The following is a 27,010-nucleotide window of genomic DNA, read 5'->3' as shown; positions in this document are numbered from 1 at the left end:
TAGCGTACATTTTTTTATCTGCCTAAAGCACTTTTTCAATAAATTTCTTTAGTATGATTCTGCTTAGGAAAAACTCCTCAGTCTTCATTAGCCTGAAACTCTGTATTTCAGCCTCACTATTAAAATATTTTTCACTAGACATTAAGACTAGATAATAATTTTCTCTCAGTAAGTGGAAGATCCCCTTCTGTTGTCTTCTGATGTCTCTTGCTGCTGCTGAGCAGTCATGTCAGTTTAATATTCACTCCTTTGAAAGCAATTCATCACTTTTCACTGTTTTCACTATTTTCTTTTCTTTTTCTGTTTTTTTTTTTTTTAGCTTTGCTTCTCTGCTATTTCATTATGACAATTTTAGGTAAGTTTCTTCTTATTTATTTTCCTTGAGACTCACTGGGTTGTCTTAATCTGTACATTAGTGTCTTTCATCACTTCCGTAAAATTCTCAGCCATTATCTCTTCAGAGATTACCTTTGCCCCATTTCTCTCTCCTCTCCTTCCTAGATTAATCCATTCTCATCTGTTGTTTATTTCTCGTAATTCTTATTCTGTATTTTCTTTTTGTCTCTGTTTTACTTTTAAATTATTGTTTTTCTGACCTAGCTCCTAGTTCATCAATTCTCTTTTCAACTCTATTTAGTCTGCTGTTAAAGTCATCAACTGGCTTTCAAGGTAACGTAAAAATGCATATTTACCTCCTTGCCCTTTCAAAATGCAATTAAATTGAAGAAATGTAAAAATAAAAATTATGTAAAAACATAAACATAAAAATTAATTCAGGCCAGGCATGGTGGCTTACACCTAGAATCCCAGCACTTTGGGAGGCCAAGGTGGATGGATCACCTGAGATCAGGAGTTCGAGACCAGCCTAGCCAACATGGTGAAACTCCATCTCTACTAAAAATACAAAAAAGAAAAGAAAAGAAAAGAAAAATCAGCCAGGTGTGGTGGCGCATGCCTGTAATCCTAGCTACTTGGGAGGCTGAGGCAGGCGAATTGCTTGAACCTAGGAGGTAGAGGTTGCAGTGAGCCAAGATTGTGCCATTTCACTCCAGCCTGTTGACAGAATGAGACTCCTTCTCAAAGAAAAAAAAAAAATTAATTCATAGCAGCACTAAAAACCAGTATGGAGTGCCACCAGAAGACTAAAAACAGTGGAGAATTTCCGAACCATATAAATTTAGTTTATTCTTTGGTCCTTTTTACAATATCTACAATGTAATTTTTCCCAAAGATATTTCAAATTTATCTTTTATTTCATTAAATAATAACTATAGTTGTTTTATTACCTGTTTTATAACCTGCTAAATCCAAATATTAAGTATTCTTGGTTCTATGCCCTTTGTTATTTCTGTTTGTTCTTGCTTATGTTGTCTTCTTTCCTCATGTGCCTGTTTAAACTTGACTACACATGTTCTGGTAATAGTGCTTTAAAATGTATTTGTGGGAACTATCCTAGCCTAACAGGAATCTACCTTCCTATAGAGAGATCTCTTTGTTTCTGCTAGGTACCTAAGGACACCATCAGTCTGAGACTACCTTAATCTAAGTTCAAAGCTTGAAATTCCCCAGACCATCACCATGATGGAAACAACCACAAGAGGATTTGTTTATTTCAGGTATATTCTTGCCCTCAGGACACAGCCCTTTCATTCCCTGCCTCACTGTCAGGAGGACTTCCTTCCTGTTCAGCTTCCTGCTTTGTGAAATCCCTGGGCAATTGCCATACCTTTCACTCAGTGGGGACATCAAAATGAAAGTTCAAGTTGTCATTACCCCCATAAAGCATAAACACCTTCTACTGCTTATTTATCTCTCTTGGTTCTTTATCGTTCCTAATTTTGGTCTTATAGTTTCTTATTCTCTGTTCAGTATTTGCTTTTAAAAAAGGTTTTTAGATTTTTTCCCCCCAGCATTTTTAATAGTTTTCTTCAGGATGGTTGGTCAATTACCAAATTCCAGAGGTTCATTTAGTTCTTCCTGAGTTACATTTGCTAAGCTTTTTTTTTTTTTTTTAAAGAAGGTATCCATTTCTTCAAAATGTTCAAATGTATTGGTACAAAGTTGTTCATAGAGTTCTCCCATTTATTGTTTTAGGCTTCACTATATCTGAAGCTAGGAATCCCTCTTTCATTCTTAATTGTTTTTATTTGGGCTTTATCTCATTTTTGTTGGCCAGACTCACCCAATGGTTATTTTACGTTTTTGTTTTGTTTTGTTTTGTTTTTAATCAATAGAATCATCTCTGTTTTCTATTTTTCTATTTCATGAGTTTCTGTCTTTATCTTCATCATTAATTTTTTCTTTCTTGCAGTTTCTTCTGCCTTTCTTTCTAAAGTTGATAGCTTTCAGGTTTTCTTCCTTAAAGCAAATAACAAGCTTATTCATTGTATTAGTTAAATCTTCTATATCTCTACTTTTATCTGCCTTATTCAGAAAGGTATATTATTGGCATATTCATTGCAATATAAATTTGTCATTTCTCATTGTGAAATCAACCCAATAGTTACATAGATAGATTTTTTGTTTTTGTGTTTATATAAACATAGAAATTGATCCTCCTGATCTTCTTAAAGCTTGAAACTTAAATTTGTTTTATCTGAGTTCCTTCCTCTAGAAAGGACCCTCAGGCCTCTCAAAGAGTATCAAAGAACTGAAACTCAGCAATCATTTGCTTCCAGACAATGACACACGAGGCCCCTCAATCATCATGTTCGATTCCTTAGGCTTCCTGAGTTCCTGTTTTTCTACACATTGTTACATTTCTTCCCTGCTATATTAACCCCTAATTTTAGTCTGTCAGGGAGATGGATTTGAGATGGAGCACCCATCTTCTTGACTGCACTACCCAATTAAAGCCTTCTTCATTGGGAACACTTATCCTCTCAGTGATTGGCTTTCTGTGCAGTAAGCAGCAGGACCTAGATGAACCCCTTGGCGCTTTGGTAACAATTGTGTATTATTAATTTTTGCTTATCTCCTGGGTAGATGTGATTTTTGTATAAGCAAAATATCAGCAAAACATTTGTCTGATGTTAATATGGCTACTAGATTTTCTGGTTAGTATTTTTCTGGAATCCTTTTTAGTTTTTAGCTTTCCATTCTTTAAATATAAAGAATCTTGTGGAGACAATAGAGGGGTTTTTTTGTTTACTTTTTTTAGCCCACCAGAACAATCTCTGTCTTTATTTTAGCTCAATGTATTTGTACAAAAAGTATACTTGAATTATTTTAATCCATTATTATATTGTTCCATTGTTATTATATTTCTGTCTTTTTGAGGGTGAATTTAATTCATTTATACATATTGTGGTTCCTACATTTAGAACTTGCTTCTACTCTCTTACTTTGTGCTTTCTATTTGTTCTACTTTTTCTGTTTCTTTTTTCTCCTCTCTTGAGTTTCTTTACACAGTATTTGTTTACTCACTTGTTTTCTTATTTCATTTTTGCCTTTTACTAGATGAAAACGTATATACTCTTTTTTTATGCTCTATTTTGATTCTCTTGTGATAGTAATAGTCTTAGTACTCTTAACACCAAGATCTGAAATTTAATCATACATTAACTCCTCTTTCAAACAATACAAGTTTTAAGGACATTCCTCTTGCATTGATCTCCACTTTCTTCCACCAACTTAATAGAGTTGTTAAATATGCATGATAAAGTTTCTAGAGTAGAAATAAAGTGGGTAACTTTCTCACTACTACATAGTGGAATGCATTTTATTTTGTTTTATTTTTTGAGACATGAATTTTTTAAAATGTATTTGTGGGAACTAGCCTCACCTAACAGGAATCTACCTTCCTATAGAGAAATCTCTTTGTTTCTGCTAGGCACCTAAGGACACTATCAGTCTAAGACTACCTTAATCTAAGCTCAAAGCTTGAAATTCCCCGGACCGTCACCATGATGGAAACAATAACAAGAGGATTTGTTTATTTCAGGTATATTCTTCACCTCAGGACACAGTTACTCTGTCACCCAGGCTGCAGTGCACTGGCATGAACAGAGTTCACTGCAGCCTTGAATTCCTGGGCTCAAGGAATCTTCCTGCCTCAGTCTCCAAGTAGCTAGGATTACTCATATTTTATAGAGACGAAGTCTTGCTATGTTGCCTAGGCTTTTCTCAAACTTCTGGCCTCAAGTGATTCTACCATCTTGACCTCCCAAAGTGCTGGGATTACAGGCATGAGCCACTGTGCCTGGTCCCTGGCAGTCTTAATGTACTTTTTTTCCCAAAATTTTCTGTTCTGCTCTTGCACTTTCTTTTCCAGATGAAATTTAGAATCTGATGAATTTTATAAAAACTATCATTGGCTGTGGATTGGGATAACATTAAATTTGTAGCACATTTGAGAAGAATTGATATCTTCATACTACTGAGCTTTTCATTAAGTCAGGAGGTATCTAATCATTTGGCTTCCCTGGGCCACACTGGAAGAACTGTTTTGAGCCCCATGTAAAATACACTACCACTAATGATAGCTGATGAGCAAACAAACAAAAAAAATCACAAAAAAAGTCTCATACTGTTTTAAGAAAGTTTACAAATTATTGTTGGGCCACATTCAAAGCTGTCCTGGGCCACAAGTGAACTGCAGGCCTCAAGTTGGACAAGCTTGGTGCAAGTAGTATTACACTTGCTTTTCTTTTCTCTCCGCCTTTTGTCTCTGCTTCTCTCTGCATGTCAGCTTTGTTATCTGCTAGTGCACATCATCCTCATATTCACAAAAGATATGTCAGCCCATTGCTTTCAGTTCACATCCTCCCAGTTTTACTACCAGAAAATGAAATTGCTCTTTTTCCTAGCTGCGCTTCAATAAATCCTGGGTAGGACACTCTTTGGTCTGGATTGGTCATATACCTTCTTCCCACCAATCACAGTGGCCAGGAAGGTGGGGTGAGTCCAGTCAGGGGAGATAAACCATACCGTAATTTGAATAGAGACAATAATATAAAGAATTTTAAACTATAGCTGGGGATTGGAGTATTGAGCAAATATCTAGGAAGAAGGGAAGAAAACTCTAAATATATAAATAGGATGTATAAGGTGCAGGTACTACTCCTAGGGCTGAGATGGGGCACCCAAAGAGCTTCCCGTCATGTCCTCCCACCCCCTCAACTTCCCCCGACTCCCCTTTCCCCTCGTCATGGCTGAGCTCCAGCCCTTATTGGACTGGGCATGGCCAGGGCTCACTGAATGCCTTGGAATCTATGATGCTTCACAGACCGGAAATCCACCCCCGGGTGCTGGAAAGAAAGCAGTTCACTGGAGGCACCTGACAGGGCAGAGGTGGGGGTGTTGTTGCAGGAATTGGGCACTGGAAGAGCTGCATGTGTTGCAAGAATCAGATGCCAGAGAAGCTGCTCACGTTGCAGCAGCCACATGCACTTCAGAAACCCGCCTGACTACTCAGCTTCCATATGCACCTTTCCGCAACAAACAATGCTATCTTTTTTTTTTTTTTTTTTTTCTTGAGACGGAGTCTCGCTCTGTCGCCCAGGCTGGAGTGCAGTGGCCGGATCTCAGCTCACTGCAAGCCCCGCCTCCCGGGTTTACGCCATTCTCCTGCCTCAGCCTCTGGAGTAGCTGGGACTACAGGCGCCCGCCACCTCGCCCGGCTAGTTTTTTGTATTTTTTAGTAGAGACAGGGTTTCACCGTGTTAGCCAGGATGGTCTCGATCTCCTGACCTCGTGATCCGCCCGTCTCGGCCTCCCAAAGTGCTAGGATTACAGGCTTGAGCCACCGCGCCCGGCCAACAATGCTATCTTTGTATGTAATAAGATACAGCTATCTTCTTACAAGTGAAGTTTATGCTTTCCCAAAATGAGGAAAGATAGTCCTGGGAGTAATTGTATCCATCACTGGCTATATTAATTAATCCTTGTAATCAATTCCACCAAATATTGTTGCCTAAAGACAAATTGTGAAGTTAACTTCTGTGGAAAGTTGCATTGTGGCCTCAAAAAGATCTGAGACTACCTTAATCTAAGCTCAAAGCTTGAAATTCCCGGGACCATCACCATGATTGGTGGTGGTACCTGGGACTGGAACTTTATTTGGAAACAGTCTTGGAAGATGCTGTTAAATCTTGAGATCAGCCAGGCACAGTGGCTCATGTCTGTAATCCCAGAACTTTGGAAGGCTGAGGCAATGGGTGGATCACTTGAGCTCACTAGTTCAAGACCAGCCTGGGCAATATAGTGAGACTCCCATCTTTACAAAAAATACAAAAGTTAGCCAGGCATGATAGTGTGCACTTGTGGTCCCAGCTACCTTGGAGGCTGAGGTGGGAAGATAGCTTGAGCACTGGAGGCATAGGTTGCAGTGAGCCAAGATCGTGCCATTGCACTCTAGCCCGGGCAATAGAGCCAGACGTTGTCTTTAAAAAAAAAAATCTTGAGATCATCCTGGATTTAGAGTGGGTTCTGAATTAAAATACTGGTGTCCTTATTAAAGAAAGAAGAGAGGAATATGAGACACAGAGACACTCGGAGGAGAAAATGACGTGAAAATAAGGCAGAGATCAGAGTGATGCATGAAAATCCCCAGAAGGATGCCAAAGATTGCCAGGCAGCCACCAGGAACTAGGAAAAAGGCCTGGAACGCATTCTCCCTTGGAGCTCCCGAAAGAAACCAACCCTGCTAACGCCTTGATTTCAGATGTACAGCCTCTAGAACTGTAAGAAAATAGATTTCTGTTTTAAGCTACCAAGCTTTTGGTAACTATTGTAGCAGCCCTAGGAAAATAACACAAGTGCCAACAGTTTGAATAAAAAATTAAAACAGGGAAGCAGTGAAAAGAAAATGGTTAGAAAATACAAATCAACACATACATATAATAAGCCAATAGAAAATATGTAAAGTTACTGTAGTCCTCATTTCTATAATTGTTCACAAGGCTATAATTGATATCTACAGCTTTTCCCCCACCTCTATTCATTCTGTATTTCCTCTGCCCTCAGCCAGAAACTCAGCTGGTCAGAATTCTTGATGGAGTGATCCAAACCTTCATTTCCAAAAGGTCTAAGTCCTCAAACACCCTACCTTTTATTTTCAGTTGCCGTGTTTTTCATTTATCTTAATATTGGACATGGAAGTACTGAGAGGATCCCTAGAGGATCCCCTGGGTTCTAGACCGTACTCCTTGCTCCCATTGTCTAGAAGCTAGCCAATTTCCACTTAGTTATCAGGATCCATCACTCCAGCCAATGGATTACCTCCTGTGTTTGCCTTTTGCTTCAGTGGTGTAAGGAAATGGTCAAGTGGTAGTCTCATAGTCTATCATGGCAAAACCATTGTTGCATCTCCTGATGGAAGCACTCTCCTCTTGGAAGCTGAGGTCACTAAACCAGCAGAAGACAGAGTTTCCAGGTAAGTAAGGAAAAATTCTGAGAGTAGGTGGTAATATAAAAAGAGCTACTCTTATTGCCATAACTAGATTCAAATTATCTCGGCTATGAGAAAGACAGCAACATATAATGGTCTCTGACTCAAAACATATCATTTAAGACAGAATCTCATTTTCCAGGGTATTGTCTTCCAGCTAAGATTATAATTGAGTCTTCAGTAAGCCATTTCACCATTCAGTTATGCCAGCTGCTTCCAGGTGATGGTATATGTGGTAAGCCTCGTTAATTCTATTGGCATGGTCCATTGCTGCACTTCCTTTGCTGTGAAATGAGTTCCCTAATCAAACACAATGCTGAGTAGAATGCACTGATGGGAGATAGGGCATTTTGTGAGTTCACAGATAGTAGTTTTGGCAGAAGCATTATAAGCAGTAAAGGCAAATTCATTTCCAAAATATGTGATTATTCCAATTAAGATGAATCTTTGCTCCCTCTACGATGGAAGAAGTCCAATGTAATCAACCTGCCACCAGATGGCTGATTCATTACCCCTGGGAAGGGTGCCATATCAGGTACTCAGTGTTGTTCTCTGCTCTTGAAAGATTAACCAGTTGGCAGTGGTGCTGGCAAGGTAAACTTTGGATAGGGGAATTCCAAGTTGTTGAGCACATGCATAGTCTCCATCCCTACCACTATGGCCACTTTGTGCATAAGCCCACTGAACAAGCACCTGCTGGCTGGGCAAATAGATGCTAACTGATATCCACAGAGTGTGCCATTTTGTCCACCTGATTATTAGGAGTCTTCTCAGCAACGGATACATTTAATGTAGCAGATACACTTCATAGTTTGTATACATTCAGTTAAGTCCTTGCAGATATCTGTTTCCCACACTTCCTTGTTGCCTATTTTTCAATGTCATTCTTTCCAAGTCACAGACTATCTATACAAATCATTAGCCAGGCCCATTCTGGTCATCTCTTGCTCCAGACATGCTGGGTAACAAATGTATTGTTTGAATTATGTCCACCTGGAGGAGTTTCCTTCACCACTGCCTTTCCGGGTGCCTAAGTAGGGCTGGGATAGCAACCTGTGCTGCAGAAGATGGATTCTAGAGAGGCCTTCCACGCTGCAGGAGCCTGTCAGGGAAGCATGCTGGAACCAGAAAGTAAACCCTTTCCTATTTCAATGCCTCTCTAGCATTCTCTGTGGACAGAACTTACCATTGTGGTAGGTACACCTACCTACCACATAGAGAATGCTGAGAGAAGTAGTAGAAGACTATTTTAAGGGGTCAGATCCATCTATACAGAACAAGGATGAAAAGTGAATTTGGAACTGAGAGGCGATTAATAAATTACAGCACAGGTACTATAGAGCTGGCTAGCTTAGGTCAAAAAACTACTCTGTCAATCACCGTGGCTACTGCAGCTCCCATTGTGTCTCTCATTAGACTGGGGATAGGCAGAGAAGAAAAGTAGTTCTCCCAAAATAAGAGGGAGAAGCACTTTCCCCAAAAGAAGAGAGGAGTTCTGGGCTAACAAAACAAAAATGTTCCCTACACTTCACCCTTTGACTGCTCAGTGCATGCATGAACACACGCACACACACACACACACACCCCCTGGTTTCTCCATATCCAGTCCCTCCCTAGTGAGAGGAGAAAACTCAGTCACATCCCAATATTGAATCCAGCCTCAAATTCAGGATCTTTAAGTACTGTCAATCTTGATGAGGTCCAGATGTGGCTAAATAACGAATAATGAATTTTTCCCCAGAGCACAAATGTATGTTAAAGGTGTGGGGGGTGGGGGGCACTAGATAACAAAAACTAATGAGAAAACAGAAATAGGAAAAGCAACATACAATGATTGTGAGCATATACCATATCCTGCTGGACAAAAGTAAGAAGAGTAAGAAGGACTTCACTTCTACAGCAAAGAATCAAGATCTCTGTCAGCCAAGCAAAGTGTCAAGATTTTCCTTGTCTCAAAGATCCTGCCTTAGAGGTGTAGTGAAAGGAATCCTGGCGGCCATTAGGTAGCCATCTTTCTACAAGGAATGGAGACTGGGACGTTGCCTTTAAGACAAAACAACAGTAGGTACGTTTTGCCAGGCTGAGGAGGAATTTCTGGCAATACCTTAGAACTTCACTTGGCTGCCAGTCAGTACCATTTGGGGAAATCCATTAGCTTGTTATCAGAAATCTCACTAAGACTTGAAGTTCAAATATAGACCCTGCCCTTCCTGTTTTAATCTCTTGAAAACTAGCCTGGCAGATCCATGAAATCTCCCTGGATAATGGCTTTTGTCATAGGCTCTCCAAGGGTGAGGAAGAGAACAGGCTGGGATTATGAAGCTAGGTTATCGTATTGGATGCCAGCCCTTAAGTTGTATACCACTCAACTGGTATAATGGGAGGAATTACCTTTTTCTATTGATAAGGAAGCATAGCAGAAGATATTTGGGAAGAATTCTGAGGAATGAAGCATCCATGAATCCATTGCTAATTCCTACTTAGTGTATTAACTTATGGACAGCAGAAAATTTCGTTATTTCACTTGGCAGAGTGGATATTAAACCTCTAGCGAAAGAGCTCCTCAACAATGCTTTGTAAATTACATCTCACTATTGATGGTTTCTTTCAGAAAGGCCATGCTGAGTTAGTTTATCTCACGGCACTGAAGCAAAAAGTAGCCAACATATTTCAAGAGCCTGTTTGTTTGTTTTGTTTTGTTTTTGCCAATTTCCCTAAAGTTAGAGCCTTACTGGGCATAACAAATAATCCACCAGTGTCTTTCAAAGTGTCTAGGGTGAAGAATCAATTTTTGGATGATTTTTAATTATCAACCCATTGCAGACAAATATTTTCATAAATACAAAACTGCATGCTTAGATAGCCCTGTGATGTCAAATTATTAAAAGTTTCCAAATCCTCCTCTCAATTTCTATATCTATTTCATTGTTGACTAGTAGAGCTTGCAGACTGGCTTTGGTCTGTACGTCACATTTTTAGTAGCACCGATAAAACCAATAAAACTTGCTACTTTCCAAGCCTGGGATGGATGACTCCTCACTGTCCCCACCTCCTTTACTAAGCCAATTTTACATTTTAGGGTTGTGATGGTTAATACTGGGTGTCAACTCGATTAGATTGAAGGATACAAAGTATTGATCCTGGGTATGTCTGTGAGGGTGTTGCCAAAGGAGATTAACATTTGAGTCAGTGGGATGGGAAAGGTAGACTCACCTTTGAGTGGGCACCATCTAGTCAGCTGCCAGTATGGCCAGGATATAAAAAGCAGGCAGAAAAACTTGAAAAGGCTAGACTGTCTTATAGACTGCATCTCCCAGCCTACATCTTTCTCCCATGCTGGATGCTTCCTTGAATATCGAACTCCAGGTTCTTCAGCTTTGGGACTCAGACTGGCTTCCTTGCTCCTCAGCTTGCAGACAGCCTATTGTGGGACCTTGTGATCATGTGAGTTAACTACTACTTAATAAACTCCCATATATATATATTATTAAGTAGTAGATATATACATATATAACAGGATATATCTATCTATCCTATTAGGATATCCTATATGTATCTATCCTAATAGGATAGATAGATAAATCCTATAACTTCTGTCCCTCTAGAAAACCTTAATACAAGGGTCAGCAATCACAATTCCCTATTTCTAGGTAATCAATTTCTGTACTGATCAATAGTTTTGGATAAGAACATATACTACATATTCTAACTTTACAATGCATTGTCTCCTAGCTGGCATGGGAATAATGGGTCACATTACAAGAGTGGTGAAGCTGATGGCCTTTGGTTAGAAGAATGGTGTATGGGATAATGTGATAGGTCTATTATTATTATTTTGTATAAATTTAGAAGTACAAGTGCAGTTTTGATGCATGGATACATTGTGTAGTGGTTGAAATCTGGGCTTTTAGTGTTAACCATCACCCGAATAGTATAATAGGTCTATAATTAATAGGGAATAGTGCTTGCAGCAAAACCAAACCCAATTCCGGAATGAGGAACTAGTGTAGGGAAGCAAACTATTGGCTGATCCATGACAAAAGGGAGTCTAAAGTAATTGACATTTCTGCTTCTAGGTATTTGGCTGGTCCCCTTGAAAGAGAATGCCTCCTAACGACCTTAGAACTGGTCGCCATTGCTGTAACGTTGACTTTTCAGCAGTGGCAGTAGCCGCTGGAATACACTGTTTCCCCTGCCGTTTCCTTGGTAAATCATGTTACTTTCCAGCCTAAAACCCCACTTTCCCTAGCACTTGGAAGAAAGTCCAAACTCCTTCCACGGTCTACAAGGCACTGAAAGTTCAAGACCTTGATTTCCCTCCAATTTCAATGGCTGTCATTCTTCCGTTGCTCTGTTTCCTGATGCCCTAGCCACACTAATACCCCAGCACAGCAAGTACTCAGCATATCTTGTTCCCTCTGCCTGGAACACTTTATATACATCCTTCCCACTCCCATCCCTTTTAGAAATTGGCTGAGACGTTACCTCCTAAAAGTCCTCTCCCCACCACCACACAGCCATTACTTTCTAACCCAGCCTCTTGTTCACTTTTTTCATTAAACCTGACCCAACTATAATTACTATACCTTGAAAAAGTAGTACAGAAATGAGAACAAACTCCATCATTCTACAGAGCTTTCAAATGCTCAGATATGTTTCTGAACACTCAGAGGGGAAAGCAAAAAATCAAGAGGCATCCTTGGAGATCTTGTAAATAACAAAATACCCAAATGGTTGCCTACTGCCAAAACCCCAAGAATTCAGCCCACGTCTTCTCTTTTAAAAAGGCAATGGCATTTTCATTTTTTCATCTGATTCCCACCAATCAGAGGCCAGGTACCCATGAACCCCGCTGGCGTGGTCTTTTAATAATTAAATCAGGGCTGCCATTGACCTCAACTAACGCCAGAGGCTTCTGACTGCAGCCGAGCTCTGGTGGAGAGGCCGATGCCGGCCTGAGAGTGGGAAGCGTGGGGCTGGGAGCCAGGGGCTTCCGCGCGGCGTGGCGTGGCCCTCTCAGGGCCGTTACGCGATTTTCGCTCCCGCGGACAGCGCCTCTCAGACCACCCCCGAAGGACCCCGAGGACGCACTCGGGCCCCAGCGCGACGGTTCAAACGGGCCCTTGTGCGCCCCCGGGGTCCGCCGGCCCCTGCAGCGCTACCTGGGCGCAGAGCCGCGGAGGGTCTCCATTCCTAGACGTCCTCCTACCCCGGGCGGCCTGAGTCCTCGCCAGCATCCGCCCTCTCCCACCTCCCATCCTTCCTGGAGCCGCCTTTCGGTTCCCGAGGGACAGTCCCGACCGCAAACCCACGTAGAGTAAGGAATGTGGAAGGAACTGGCGACAGAAGTGGCATACGCTCCTGCGTTATCCCTCCGTCTCGCCACACCTTGTGCCTCCATCTCTCCCCGTTTCCTTCCCTCTGTCTGTCATCTGTCATACCCTGTCGCTCTAAGACCAGGATTCCAGTTCGCCTAGTGAGGAATCTCACTAGGGGAATTTATCGCAGCATCATAAATTAACGGGTTCATTTTGACTGAAAAAGCGAAGGAGTTTTTTCAGGCAGAAGACAAGTCTCGTCTGGTCGGTAAGGACTAGCTTTACCAATTATATAATGGGGGGTGGGGCGAACCTTTTGTATAAATTTAATGAGCTAATGAGAAAGTTCTACGGTTTTGACAAAAAAGTCCACCTAAATATTCGGTTGTATGCCAGAAATTACTACACATGTTTAGATATCAACTAAAAATATACAAGGGATTCATGGTGTTTTCACAACCCTTTCAAGCGGTTCTTAAATAAAAAAGTCTAGTCCGATGCCCATTAGCACCGCCCCCATCCCACCTCTCACCCTACGCCGCGCCCAGCGGGGTGGGCAGGAGCGGCCTGATTTGGGGACCAGGAAGGAGGAAGGAAGGTTGGGGGCGGGGGACGGGGAAAGTGACGGGAGCAGTGAGAGCCGGAAATGAATGGCTAGCGAGGCACCAAGGAGCGCCCTGTCCGGCGGCGCTCTAGCCCACGCGCGCTGTCTCTATGCTACCCAGCGTCTCGTCTATTTATTGTCGCGGGGAAGCGGCGGCCGCCTCGCACCCGGAACAACAAAGCAAGGAAGACGGAGTCCGAGCCTCGGGGGCTCCTAGCAACGGGCCGGGGCGGGAGTTCCATGGAGACTGGGGAGCGCGCCCGTCTCATCCTCATCCTTGTCCTCCAGCTTCTCCTTCGCATCCGACGCAACCGGCAGCAGCGCTGCCGCCGCGTCCTCAGCCACCGCTCCCTCTTCCCACGGTAACCCCCTAGGCGACCCTGGACTCGGGGAGCGCGGGCGGCTGAGCGGCCTGAGCACCGGGTGCGGGGCGTCTGGCGCGGGGTGGGCATGTGCGGAGCCCGGGCCAGACTTGGGGTGGGATGTGTTGGGGGCGGGCGACTGGAGGGCAGCCGCTGAGGTGGGGAAAACCGGTCCGGTGGCCGAGGGAGGGCTCAGTTCTGAAAAGGACCGGGCGATATTTGGCGATCTTGTTAGGGATAACGGGTTGGGGGTGGGGCGTCCGTACCTGGGAGCGTTATCGAACCTAGTGTAGGATAAAAAAAGACGGGTTATCTTTCGTTTAAGCCACCACTGGGAAAGACAGGGAAGGGAGATTCCTCATCTGTCTCTGGAGCCATCACCCAGGGGAAGAGGGACCGTGCAAAGATGCTAGGGGTCCGTTGCTTCTCAGAAAACTTCCAGCGGCTTCTCTAGTAGTTCCCCAAAAGCGGCTTCGTCGGTTTCTGGTTCTGGCAATGCCGGCAGCCCCGCTTTATTTTATTATTATTTTTGACCAAAATTAGGATTGGTGGAGAAGGATCTAGAACTGAAGAACAGAAGATGAATTGTGGGTAGGGCTAAGCAGGGATGAGAGTCGGGATAAGTGATAAAAATAGCCAATAAAAGCCCTAAAAGTAAATCTAATAGGGCATGAGGGCTTAAAAAGAAAATCTCTCCTGCCGAGATGTGCATCTGCAGGCTCTGTCAATGTGCTCACTGCAATAAGACACAAACTGCAGTCAGTCCACATCTGTGAGCTCTCTGACTGCATCTGTCACCTGCAGTTCCAAAGCGACACTGGCAGTAAGTGCATGAGCTTCTGTATGTAGGGTTTAGAACAGTGCCTTAAAACTGTGACTCAAGAAAAGGGAGTAAGCTTGGTGGTTTGTGTGTGTGTGTGTAAGCAATGTGGATTCTCTGGGAAAATTTAAAAGGAGACATAAAAGAAGGTTCAGCCATCCTGGCATAATTTCGCAGTCTCTTTGAGAAAATGGCAGTTCATTCCAATTGAGAAGTGACTGTTAACACTATCTGGCTGAAAGACTTATTCACAGTTTGGTATGCCCAGTGAAATACCAGTTTATGTTATCTCTTTAGTCTTACATCACAAGCTGCTTAATGGTTTTATACTTTTCAGAATCAATTTAGGTGAGTAAATGATGTTTTCCTGTAGCACAATGAAAAGGCCACATATACATACAAAGTTCTTTATGTAAAGTTGAAGATTAAAGATGAAAATAAAATTGATAAATCATAGGAGCAATTAGGTCAACCACAGCTTCTGTTTGTCCCCCACCCCTTTTGTTAAACCTGATTTCTCTTAAGCAAAAAGGTGTCATCCTTTCCCCAGCCTCTTTACATACCCTCTGCCCTCAAAATCAGTATCAGAAACTAGTGACCTACTGCTGTGTGCCCTTGATTGGGTTGACTTATTCCTGAATGAGGGCTAGCCAGAATATAGTTTTAACTCAGGCGTTTTCATCTAAGCTTTAAATATGGAATTGAGGTCCAGTGTCTGTTAAAGGAATTTCATTCATGTGTAAAGAATTGGACAGGATGGAAAGTGTGAACACTGGGAAACTTAAGTTGCATTTTAAGACTCTAAGAAGAAAAAGATAGATTAATGAATCAAAGACTGTTGCTTAATCTTTGTAGCAGTTCTGTGAAAGATATGCTGAGATAATCATACTTGAGGCTGCGGATGTTGAGTCCTGGGATTAGCTTTGTGCATATGAGACTTGGCGAAGTATCCCTCAACCTTAGGGCTGCCATCAGACTCACTTGACCTAGACCTTGTTTGCCGTTGTCTGTCTCTTCATTGTTTGAGTGAGGGTCAAGCCCTAGCTTCCACCTTTATGAGCAATCCAGTGTCTGCTTTCCCTGCCCTCCTACGCCCCAATACTCCCAACTTTGGTGGTGGTTTAGTTACTCTCTTTTCTTAATCATGTCCCAATCAAAAATGATTTTTTATGCTGTATCATTTCTGTTTCTTACGGCATTTTCAACGTGTCTTTCGCCTGCATATGCGTTTCATTAATGTGATTTTATCTGTTGCATTTTCCTTCTGTACCCCTCCTCTTTATTTGGAAAATTGGAGTTGTCATGTTGGATGTTCTATATTCATTCTGAATAACTGTTGGTTGTGAATACAACAGGTTAAGAGCCTGTGCTGAAACTCAAGAGCTTATATTAAAATAAGGTATATTAAAATTTTTGAACTTAGCAGAATGAAAGACGTTAGAAGTCCAAATGGTAATACTGTAATTGTAGACAGTCACTTTTAAAAAAAGTATTGCAGAGCCTGTTGTGTGTTTTAAATTGAACCTTAGATTTTCATGATTGTTATTCTAAAAAAATTATTCTTAAAATCAATCTTGACTGAAATTATATTCTGCCAAATTTGAGGGAACTACTTACACTGATTTCCCCAAGTTATTCTTAACATAGAAAATTGTCACATCAACATTTTTGTGGATGAACACATATAGAATGCAGAATTTGCTATGAAGTAGAACAAATACTTACGAAACGTATAGCTGAATGTATTTGGAGAGAGTTAGTTCTTCTCGTGGACGTGGCACATTATTTAAAAATCAGAAAATATTGTATAATCTAGTTGAGTGAACATGAGGACTGGTTTTAGATGAAGGGGACCAGTAATAACCTAGGTGATTGATTTCCTTGTGTTTCATCATAGACCATGTGATGAAATTATTGCTATAAAATACAGACATTGCAACTGATTTTTAGAAGAATTTATAGTAGAATGTTTCCACATTGTCTCTGAGTTAAAATCTCTGGTGTTTTCAAATTTTAGCTGTATGGTGACATTCAAACTAATAAAGATTCCCTGAAACTTACATCCATTTTGTTGCACCTTCTGTATGCCTGGTGTCGTGTCAGGTGTGCAAAGCTGGATGAAAGAGGTATTTCCCTTCAGGTGCTTTTTGTGCACTTGTAGATAGCACAGAAATGTCCTATGTGTGTAACAAAACGTGACACACACAGATATGAATTTTAAATTATTACATACTGCCTGGTATTGTCATTATTGGTGAATGGACTTCATCATACCTGCTAAATTAGAAGTTTCTTGAGGATCAGGAGTATGAGTTGCCATCATATTGTATGTTCCTGCCCTGTGTGTGTATTTTGAAGATTATGTTGTTAATAGAAGGAGATACATGTTTGTTTATTTCACTTCAAGAGCTTAGCTAGTGTATGAAGGGAACCTTTTTGAAATCTAATTCTTGATGCCTAAAATTTCAACTTTGTATTCTGGCTGTGGGCATGCAAATTATAAGCAATGACACTTTCTCAAGTATGATTAGAGCCTTCTTCTAACCAATTCAAACAATAAAGGTAATGATGGACTCCCTTCACTTGAGTAGACACGATATTTGCTCTTGTCAAGTGACTACCACTTTGGGAAATTTCAAAAGGATGAGAGACAGTATACATATCTAAGGTTTTTCCAGGCTATGTAGACAGATTTGATTTTTGTATTATTAACCAGTCAGTCTTTTCTGTAGAAGACAGATGGAGTTTGTGTGTTTGTATAGTTGCGAAAAAGCAAGATTCCGGAAGTATGTCTTTAGTGGAAAGGAATCAGGTCACATCAGAAATTCTACTCATCTGTGACTAAAGGGGGATAAAGTTGAGAATTTGGTTTAAATGGCTGGTTTTGTGGGTTGAAGCATGCTGCTATGGATCCCATTAAATGTTAAAAAAAAAAAATTCAATAGGGTGATTTCTGGGGCAGTTCAGATGTGCCTGTATGTGGGAGTCAATAATGAAACTGTTTAAAATTTCACCAAAAAGTACAGCACAGAAGATTGGCTGTTGGTTACTTTTACCATCCATTAATAAAAAAAATACTGAAAACCAGATTTTTGAACTGGTTTTAAGGACAGAGTTTTCTTAGGACATATGTGGATGACTTCAGCATTGAATTGTGCTTAGCACAAGATAGACATCTGTGTGTAGACATTGGCCCACGGTATGTTTTGGTTTTTTTAACTCACTAGATAGGACTTAAGTCTTAAAAGCAGTAAAAAAATTTGTTACTATTAATAAAATGGTTCCAAAGAATCAGGTGTTAACATTCCCGCTCCTGATAAATTACAAGTATTTTCATTGTGAGACGAGTTTTGATGAGAATCACTTACTTTTCCTTGAGATTGGGGTTGGTACAACACTTAAAGAGTACGGACTCTGGGTGCAGGCTGCCTGTGTTCAGCATCATGGCTGTGCTTTTAATTAATGGCATGGCCTTAAATATTAAATAGCTTTCTCACTGCCCGGAGGCCCAGTTTCCTCTTCTGTACTAGGGGGTTAATACTACTACTACCTTACAGGGTTGCTGTGAGAATTAAGCATAAAGCACTTAGAACTTTAGTTAAAAGCTTAAAAAAGTGTTAGCAGGTGCTAGTAGCGGTGGCACTGGATAGTATATTAAAGGTGAACTGTAGGACCACTTGGATGCTTTGTTTCTTTGGTTGAGAGGCTTTCTACTAGAGCATTGAAATTCTTTTTATTTCTGATCACTGACTATTGGACTCATCTCTGCTGTTAGGCTTTAGGAGGGGGAAGTACTTTTTTTAAGTTTTGAATTGTCACACAGGCATCTGGTTATCACCGATGGCAGATGGACTAAGTAAAGAGAGACATCTCTGTTTCTTGGAAAAGGAAGGCCAACAAAGCCTGGGCTGGCACTGTGTTGCAGCTATTGAAATACTGTTTCCCTGTGGACTTGACTTGTTTAGCTGTATGATACTTCTGAATAAAAGGAATAGACCCCAATGGTTTCATTTAACAGAATTAGGCTTTCTTTAGAAGGCACCATTTTTTACTTGTATAATCTTAGTTGATGGTAAATTTGAAACTTATATCAGTGTAAAGCCATGTATTGTGAGCTTTCTGTGCCACTATAAATGTTCTAATAGTAGTTTTTTTTGTAATTTTAGTAGTAGCTAAAATTGCTGCTCTGCTCCAGTAATTCAAGTGGCTCAAGAATGACTTCATAGGATTGCAAAATTATTTGTTTATGGTAAGGCTAAAAACAAATACTGAAGCTACCTAATCAGGAAAATAATTTGATAATTACAGTTTTGTTTGGGCTGCTGCTGAAATAGCTAACTTTAAAAAGTGAAGACCAAATGTTTTAGTTTAGTTGTGTGGACATTGGAAACTGCTGACTAAAAATAAATGTTTCTGCCTAAACAAAGTGAATTGCAGACTGATCTTTCCTATTCTGGCTAATATCCAGGTCTTGATTTTTAGTTGAAATCTATTTTTATAAAATATATACTATAGAGGTTTATATAAAATTTATTATTAAAAGCATATTTTGCTTTAAATGTACAGGGTAAAGTGTTATATTTCCTTCTTCCATGTTGTGCTGGTTTTATCTGTTTCAGCTGGTTTTTCTAAGCTTCCACACACTAAGGAGATTGGCAAATATGCTTGTATTTAGAGGTGTGACTTTTGTTTTCCTGTTTAAGAGAGGAAATGATCATGAGTGTTGCACCAAATAGATAGAGATATATATTTCCTTTAGTTTTAGATACGCTGAGGACTGTGCTGGGAAATTTTTTTTCGTTTGAGACAGACTCTCACTCTGTCACCCAGACTGGAGTGCAGTGGTGGTGTCTCAGCTCATTGCAACTTCCACTTCCCAGGTCCAAGTGATTCTTGTGCCTCAGCCACCCAAGTAGCTGGGATTACAGGCATGTGCCACTACGCCTCGCTAATTTTTATATTTTTAGTAGAGGTGGGGTTTCCCCATGTTGACCAGGCTGGCCTCGAACTTCTGGCCTCAGTGATCTGCCTGTCTTGGGCCTCCCAGAGTACTGGGATTATGGCCAATGGGCACAAGCCACCATGTCTGGCCTGTATTAGGAAATTTTTAGGAAAACAAGTTGCCAAGGTTATCAGAACTATAGTCCACAATAAAACCTTGCCTGTTTTGAGACAAAAGTCTGTCTAACACATTGTTAATGTTTCTCTAATGTTCTTTCTTTTCTTTTTTTTTTTTTTTTTGGTTGTTGTTGTTGTTGTTTTGTCTGTTTTGGAGATGGAGTCTTGCTCTGTTGCCCAGGCTGGAGTGCAGTGGCGCGATCTCGGCTCACTGCAACCTCCATCTTCTGGGTTCAAGCGATTCTCCTGCCTCAGCCTCCTGAGTAGCTGGGATTACAGGCACACACCACCACACCTGGCCAATTTTTTTTTTTTTTTTTTTTTTTGTATTTTTTGTAGAGATGGGGTTTTACCACATTGACCAGGCTGGTCTTGAACTTCTGACCTCAGGTGGTCCCTCCGCCTCAGCCTCCCAGTGTTGGAATTACAGGCGTGAGCCACTGCACCCGACCACCTAGTGTTCTTTCTGTCACACTCTTTTTCAGGGACAGATGTTGCTGTCTTTCAGATATGAACATAATAAAGTCAATGTGTAACCCAAAAGTGCAAATAGGAAGATGGAGATTTATGACTGTGGACAGCATTTATAGAGCCTGTTACTGTTTGAAACTCAGTTAATGAACTTGAAGCTTTTGTGGAACAAGAACCACCCCATCCTTTTTAATTTGTCAGATACTTCTGGTGAGCCGCAAGTGTTTTTCCTCTCACCTACTTATGGCTGCAGTGTGTTCCTTGGGCATTTCCAGTGACTTGTGTGCATGTACAACCTAGGAAAGTTGTAATGAGCATACTTTAATTGCTTGTGGGTTGACCACATTCCAGGATCTTTGCTAGTTACAGATTAGGGTGGTTGCAGGGATCACAACCAACCATATTGAAGGCACAATGACTAATTCATTAGACCTTCCTCAACAGAAATTAGCGTGCTAATCTTACAGGTACTCTGTTCTTTACTCTTCTTTTGTAGGGAGGTGGTAGGGGGAGGCCTTCAGTAAGGGATGCTGAGTGGCTCAACAGATTAAAAGCTATATTGCTAATGGAATCTGTAGGTCCCAGGATAGCAGAGAAAGCCTTTGGCTGACAGCCGTGTTTTTATTTTTTGTTTTTTTTTTTTTAATTTTAAGAAATTCAGCACTACTCCTTGGCTGTGACCAGTAATCTTGAAACTTCCACTTCAGTGCGCAGTACAAAACAACTCGGATAATTATTTAATTTGTCTGTACATTTAGAATATGTGCCTCTTGATTTACTCTTTCTAGGCCTTTGGTTTTGGCCTCTTAAAATTAGAAGAGTTTCAAATGCCTGAAACCATATTCCGAATTTGTTTGTCTTGGTTATATACTTTTACTCTCTCTTTGGGAATAGAGGAAAAATGGCTTTATCATCACACCTTGTTTAACTGAATGGTTGATATCTTGGAAGTGACTGACAGGGTGGCCATTCTCTGATGACCAGCTGTAGTGGAATTACCTATAGGCTATAGAACACGGGTGAGTTAGAATCCTTGGGGATGAAGTAAAGGAGATAGTAACTTTCAGAGGATGAGAAAAGGGAATATAAAAAATGCTGAAGGTCAGTAGGTGTGTTTCAATTAAAATAATTCTCTTCTTACATCTGAAATATATTTTTGTATTTGTAAAAGCTCCTGGAACACAGTTGCTCTTCAGGATTTGGGGGTCTGGCCTAAAATGATTAGTAACTTGTTAAGTGTGGGAGCACTAAGTATAACGTACCAGAAAGTGAAATAAGGTAAGAATAGGATACTGTTGGAGAACTTGAGTTGGTTGAGGCTACTCAGATTCTTATTGCTGTAGTGAAAGACACATACCTGCCCCCAACCCCACAAACCATTTTCTCAGTTGTTCTTAAGGTATTCATTTAATTCATCAAGTTTTTATTGAGTTTAAGACCAAATGCCAGCAATTGAGCCAAGTTCTAAAGACACGTATTTAAATTAAACAGTTATCTTCAAGGAACTTGGTGTCTGCAAGTTCAGTAAACACTTACAACACCAACAATACCATTCATTTACTGTGGCCTCTGCAGGGTTGCTCTTCTCCCAGTGTTTCATATGGCTGGCTACTTCTTATCCTTCTTATCCTTTAAGATCTCATTTTAAGATTCTTTATTTATTTATTTATTTTTTGAGACGGAGTCGCACTGTGTCACCCATGCTAGAATGCTGTGGTGCGATCTCTGCTCACTGCAACCTCCGCCTCCCGAGTTCAAGCCCCAGGAGGGTAGCTGGGATTACAGGAGCACACCACCATGCCCGGCTAATTTTTGTGTTTAGGGGAGATGGGTTTCACCATGTTGGTCGGGCTGGTCTTGAATTCCTGACCTTGTGTTGCGTGCGCCTTGGCCTCCCAAAGTGCTGGGATTACAGGTGTGAGCCACCGCACTCAGCCAAGAATTATTTCTTATCTCTTAAGAAAGTTGAAAGACCTTTCCTGGATCATTCCTCATGAAGTGTTCTCTTTCGTTATCTCGTTTCCTTTATAACATAGATTACATTCTCTTGATTATTTTGTCAACCTATTTGTTGTCTTTTTCTTCCACTGGAATACAACTGCCATGAGAGTTCCTTGCCTCACCATTTTGTTCTGAGCTGTATTCCCATTGTCTACCCGCAGAGCTTGGTTCACGTGAGTTGCATACGAAATGTGCAATTATGCGTAAAAGTTTCCTAGTTGAAGGAGTGCCTAAAGGACAATTTAGGCAGCTATAAAACCAGGAAACGGTCTGTTACTGAAAGAGGAATTGTGTAAAGCTGAGAATGTTAAGGTGTGTTGGAATTGGAAGGTAGGTTATATAAGGAAGATCGGGGGTGAGAAGTCCACTGCATTCCAAGGCAAGCAGATGAGATTCTGTTTTTCATTCTAAGAGAGCCAAGAGATGCTTCTTCAGATAGGGAGACAATTAGGAAGATAATCCTGGTAGCTATTTGGTAGATGGATTAGAGCATGGAGAATGCAAGCAGAGAGTTCCATTAAAAGCCTGTAGCCATAATGACACCTGAGCTGGCCTAAAGTAAAACATTGTTGCTTTGGGTGCAGAAGAGAAGCTAGATTAAAAGTTAACTGAGCAGAGGAGAAGAATGAGAGATGAAGGATGATTCTGAAATTTCTGGTTCAGGTGAGCGAGTGTTAATTGTGGCTCACTCCATTCACAAAATTACAAGGAGATAGAGCAAGATTTTTTGAGGTGCTTAATGAGTTTTGTTTGGATGTGTTGATTTTAATAGATATGCCTAATAGATGATTGGGAATATGGATTCAGATATGTGGTAGGTCAGGATTGATGTAGGAGCCAGCCACAAGCTCATAGATAGCAACTGAGGCCTGGAAAGTTTAAAGAGGAAAAGGATTTCAGGCAGTGGTTTATAACCTTTAGCAATCTTAAACCCATTGGTAATATGAAAAAAACAATGGCCTGCTCAGGTACACATAGATTAGTGTGCATGCAATTTCAGGGGGTTCCTAACCTCTGGAACCTATTTTTGAGCTTTTCAGGGTCTGGCATGGATTTCAGTTAAGAACTTCTGACTTGAGGAACAGACAGAGAAGTATTTGAGATGGGGAGAGAATTCAGTAAAGCTTCCTCAGAAGCCAGGGATAGGACATGGCAAGGGAGCAGTTGAAGAATCAGAGGTTCCCAGTGCTTTATGCTCTAGAGTAGGAGGGAGTTTCAAGTGTGCCATTGAATTCAGCAATGAGCCATTCATTTGTAACATTTTGTACTGTGTAGAGGCAGAAGACAGATTATGCCGGTTTAGAGCATGAAATGGAGTTTGGGAAACAAAGGATGGTAAACAGAGTGTAGAAGTCTTAATGTTCTCTGATAAACAGTACTGATAGAAGAATAGAGCCCTTTTTAAGGACTTACAGAAAGGGAAATTCTATTATTTTATTTGCCTGTGATGGTGTTTCAACCCAGTAGTTCTCAACCGACTACCCATTAGAAACATCTTGGAAATGTTTTCAAAATTAGGGCCCTGTCAAGGTCAGTTAAATCTGTATCTGTGAGGTTTGAGCATCTTCATGGTTATTATCTTGTTTCTGTTGTTTTGTCTTTTTGTCTTTTTATTTATTTGTGTAAGGCATAGTCTCACTCTGTAGCCCAGACTGGAGTGCAGTGGTGTGATCATAACTCACTGCAGCCTTGACCTCCCAGGCTCAATCCTCTTGCCTCAGCCTCCTGAGTAGCTGGGCCTATAGGCACACACCACCACATCTGGCTAATTTTTGTGTTTTTTTGCCGAGACAGAGTCTCCCCGTGTTGCTCAGTCTGGTCTCTAACTCCTGGGCTCAAGCAACCTGCCCACCTTGGCTTCCTAAAGTGCTGGGATTACAGGCATGAGTCCACCAGGCCTGGCCTTGTCTTTTTCTTAATAGTTAAGAACTGGCGGGGTGTGGTGGTTCACGCCTGTAATCCCAGCGTTTGGGGAGGCTAAGGCGGGTGGATCACAAGGTCAGGAGATCGAGACCATCCTGGCTAACATGGTGAAACCCGTCTCTACTAAAAATACCAAAAAAAAAAAAAAAAAATTAGCCAGGTATGGTGGCGGGCACCTATAGTCCCAACTACTCGGGAGGCTGAGGCAGGAGAATGGCGTGAACCCGGGAGGCGGAGGTTGCACTGAGCCGAGATAGCGCCACTGTACTCCAGCCTGGGCAACAGAGCGAGACTCTGTCTCAAAAAAAAAAAAAAGAACCAATGTTCCGATCAGAAAACTTCCTTATCACTCTTGTGTGTTCTGTGTAAGAACCCATTCTTTTACTTGTATATTATCATTAAATTTCTCACCCTCCTGTTGTGCTAGTGTTCTTAACTTCCTCACAGACCATAATTTCAGGTTTTAAAAATGTATAGCTTTCTTCTGATCTCTAGCCAAGTTCTCTGTGTTTATCTTTTTTGAGTGAGGTACCCTTCAAGCAGTTACTCAGATCTGACAAGTTCTGAGTAAAATAACAAATTCCTAATGGTTCTTACATGTGGAAAGAGTGTTCATTATGTAATCATATTTGTTTTGTTTAAGTATATTTTGTACTGTTTTTTAAACCAGAAATGTTTGAACTCTGTTTTTTTTGTTGTTTTTTTGTTTTTTTGTTTTTGAGACAGAGTCTCACTCTGTCACCCAGGCTGGAGTGCAGTGGCACCATTTCAGCTCACTGCAAGCTCCGTCTCCTGGGTTCACACCATTCTCCCACCTCAGCCTCCCAAGTAGCTGGGACTGCAGGCGCCCGCCACCACTCCTGGCTAATTTTTTGTATTTTTAGTAGAGACGGAGTTTCACCATGTTAGCCAGGATGGTCTCGATCTCCTGACCTTGTGATCCGCCCGCCTTGGCCTCCCAAAGTGCTGGGATTATAGATGTGAGCCACCGCGCCCGGCTGAACTCTATTTTATTTTCCCAAGTAGCTAATTTCATAATCTGACCTTCCTTTTCTTAAAATGGCATTTGTGTATGACATAGACCTTAAACCGGTTGTCTATGCTAGAGCATTTTATATGAGGAGTAACCCTGTAAAAACAGTTGAAACTATCAAAAGAGGAAGTTTCACTTGTGTATTTTCCCCATGCAGTACTTTCTCTTGATTAAATTCTTGATGAGTTATCAGTGCTTCAAGTTTGAGCCCTGCATTCACACCCTTGAAATAAATCAGAATATAGAGAAGCTTGATCTTGATGCCTGCCAATTCTGACGCCAACTTATGAGAAGATTTATTCAGTCGTTTAGCTACCATAGTGAATTAACATTTACATTTGCAAATTAAAATAATCTTTTAAAAATTAGGCAGTTTCGTTAGCATTAATTTAATGGCTACAGTAGTCTTACAGATTTATAGTCACTTATAGGTAGCTTAGGACAAATATCAAGCTTCTCTGTACAGAGATGAAACTTTTTAGCTTTTGAAATTATAGTCCGTAATATGGGAAGTAGGGACACATACAAGACCTGCTCAAGAAAGCAAATACCTTACAATTTAAATGAAGTGAACAGCATAAACTTGTATCACAGTTTAATATCCAAATCCATTATGCTTCTAATTTTCCTGCTTTTTTGCAGGCACCTAATGAAGTAAAATTTAGTGTAATATCTATTTCATAACATATAGTAGATTTGGTCAATCTTTTCCTGTTTCCTTCACCACCTTCCCTGTTCCCACTCCCCTCAGCACCACCAAAAAAGAATGCCATGATCAACAGCTATTTGCTTTGATTTGATGGTTTTGTTATTGTTGGAGTTTTGTGGTTTTTTTTTTTAATTCATTGCTAAATTTAGTGCTTTTTTCAGTACTCATTTCACTTAACAGATACATCAAAGTTGTATTCTTTATTTTTACCACTTGCTTTTAAACTTGAAGGAATATGATTTGTTTTTGTGTTGCAAAGCTTGAGGACTGCAGTGAGTAGCTAGAAATCCTTTCCATTTGTGAACGTTTCTCCATCCATAGAAGATGAAGAAAGGAGATATAATAATGGTAACAATAAAAACAGCTACATTTGAATGCTTATCGTGTGCAAGTACTGTGCCAAGCACTTTATATGAAATTTAATTTTCACAACACTGTGATGGGTTCTGTTTATCTGCATTATTTTACAGAGGAGGATATTGAGGCACAAAGGTGTTAACTTACCCACAGTCATATGACTAATAAGTGGTAGAGTCTAGATTTAACCCAGGCATTCTGCTGAGCTCTTCAACTTGAGAGGGAGACAGAAAGAGAATACAGAGAGTGTGTGTGTGCCTGTGTGTGTGTGTGTCGTGTGGGTGTGTGAGTAAACATTGCTTTTTAATAACCTCAAGGTTACAGTTAAACTTCGCAGACATTTTACTGAATGTGTATGGTGCATTGGGAACTGTGCCTAGGCTGGGGTACAGAAATAAGATCTGATTATGCATCTGAGGAGCTTATTGTCTACCAAGGAGACTACAAATAGGAAAGATTTCACCGTAGTTTGTAGTGTGGAAAACTGCTGTGATAGAAGTATGTATAGTAACATTACCATTGACCAAATGGGACTTAGAATAGGGACACTCTAGGTTAATATTGAGGATCAGATTTCTGAGTTCCTTTGATTTTTAAATTTCACCCATGATGGTTTTAATTACCTTTTGTACTAGGATTTCCAAATTTTCATTTCCAGTCTTAACCTAGACCTGTCCTGAGCAATGGACTTTTAGCTGATTAACTGCTCCGTATCTCCTCTTGGATGTCTCACAAGTTCCTTCAGTTCAAAATGTCCAAAACAGAATTGTTAACCCCTCCTACTTTTCTCATCTGCCCTGCAAGCCTGCCCTTTCTCCAGTGTTTACTATCTTAGTAAACAGGCCACAAACCTGCAGTCATTCTCCATCTCCCTTTTTTCCATCTCCATATCAATCACAAAATT

General features: G+C 40.8%; 1 protein-coding gene across 2 annotated transcripts in view; it reads left to right on the top strand.

The window, feature by feature from the left end:
- Window positions 1–12,269: 12,269 nt before the first annotated feature.
- TBPL1 (TATA-box binding protein like 1) overlaps window positions 12,270–27,010 on the top strand; it is a 35,662-nt gene continuing 20,921 nt past the window's right edge. The window contains exon 1 of one of the 2 annotated variants that reach the window (XM_003898160.2): window positions 12,270–12,976. The gene's annotated coding sequence lies outside the window, so the exon portion shown is untranslated. Of the gene's footprint in view, window positions 12,977–13,413; window positions 13,675–27,010 lie in introns of those variants that run through there. The other variant, XM_017958319.2, reaches the window with a different exon arrangement.

This window comes from Papio anubis, chromosome 6 (genome assembly GCF_008728515.1).
Source record: "Papio anubis isolate 15944 chromosome 6, Panubis1.0, whole genome shotgun sequence".
NCBI classification, from domain to species: Eukaryota; Metazoa; Chordata; class Mammalia; order Primates; family Cercopithecidae; genus Papio; species Papio anubis.
The sequence above is the reverse complement of the archived record's forward strand: the minus strand, read 5'-3'. Positions and strand labels throughout refer to the sequence as shown.